The following is a 1522-nucleotide window of genomic DNA, read 5'->3' as shown; positions in this document are numbered from 1 at the left end:
GCACAGCCGACACGCCAGGTAAACGAACGCGGGATCTCACCACCCCCAACTCCGGGGCGGTCCCTCGCAATGCCTGGGACACCGAGCCGGCCCACCAGCGGACCAGAAACCCCCACCGTGGCAGCGGCGGGCCCCCCCAAAAGAGGCCCGAGAGGGAACAGGCAGCTCGCACACACCTCAAAGACCCCATGAACGTCCGCGGAGCTGCCTGTGCCAGCAGGGCCCCACCGCATCCATCCACACTGCCAGGCACAGGACCCATCATCGACCGCCTCTTTTTCGGCCGCGTGAGCAAGGGCCCATACACACCGGGATCCTCGGCTCCGGAGGGCCAGAACCCCCCTGAGCGGCACACCACCACGGGCACAGCGGCCCCGGAACACCGCGGGGCCCAGCGCCCGCACAGCACCATCATCACCAACGGGCGGCGGCCCACACAGACGCTCGGGAACAGCGTTGCCAGGGGCCGGAAGGGGAGGGGGACGAGACCCCAAAAACCCCACGGCACCCCAAGCACGAGGCCGGGAAGCCACACACCACACGCCCTCGCATCGTGACCCGGCATGGGCTCCAGGCTCCGCCATTCGACACACCGCACGCGAGGCAGGGGCGGGGACGGATCGGGAACGTCCTCCACTCACCACACCAGACGACGGCCAGGGAGAGGCCCCGCGGGACCCTCCCCCAGCTCGGAGGGGGGAGGCGCAGGCACGCAGTTACTGACGTGGGCACCCACTAACGCTCAAAAGTGGGACAGGGAGCGGCAGGGCCGCGGGAGCCCATCGGGTGCGGGCCCCCACCAACCCAGCAGCGCACGCCGCTTCCCGAACGAGGATCGCTAGAGAACCTCTCCTCACTCTGAGGGTGGCCCGCACCCAACCCCGACGGGAACCCCGCCGGGACCAGCACACATCAGAGGCGTCCATCCTTCCCACCACGGGGGCAGGGAAGGGTGGGGCAGGGGGGTTCTGCAGCAGCAGCAACACCAACCCTGGTCAGTCGGCCTTGCCGTGCGGGGCCAGAGCAAAGTCGCGCACACGGGCAGAAAGCCCGCACAGGCCCGGCTCGCCTCCCACTGCAACATCTAAGGTCCCCCGGTGCAATAAAAGCCAGGTGACACGGCAGGGAAGACAAGCCAGGACCAGGGCGGCAGCTCATGCTGGGAAGCCACCACCCAGCGCAAAAAGGGAAGAGCGCTCCTCTGGGGAACCGCCTCGACCCCCCCAGCAGAGATGTCAACCTCAATGGTAACTTCTCACTCACACAAGCCCCACGAACCCAAGGACGGCCGGAACACACCACGGGCAGCAGGCTGGCACAAGGCAGCGGACAATGCCAGGATCGGGAACGACACAGCCACTCAGCCTCAGGCACCTGAGAGAACCGACCGGGAGCGTTCCGGGAGCACCGCAAGAGGGCAGAGCGCGAGGCTCGGCTTTTCACACCACACAGCATGGGCAAGCACGGAGCACCGACCCTCCCTCTCTGCGGAGAGAGCCGACCCCCGTGCCGATAACGAGTC

Source organism: Dipodomys spectabilis, unplaced genomic scaffold (genome assembly GCF_019054845.1).
Source record: "Dipodomys spectabilis isolate Male_0828 unplaced genomic scaffold, ASM1905484v1 ptg000362l, whole genome shotgun sequence".
NCBI classification, from domain to species: Eukaryota; Metazoa; Chordata; class Mammalia; order Rodentia; family Heteromyidae; genus Dipodomys; species Dipodomys spectabilis.
The sequence above is the reverse complement of the archived record's forward strand: the minus strand, read 5'-3'. Positions refer to the sequence as shown.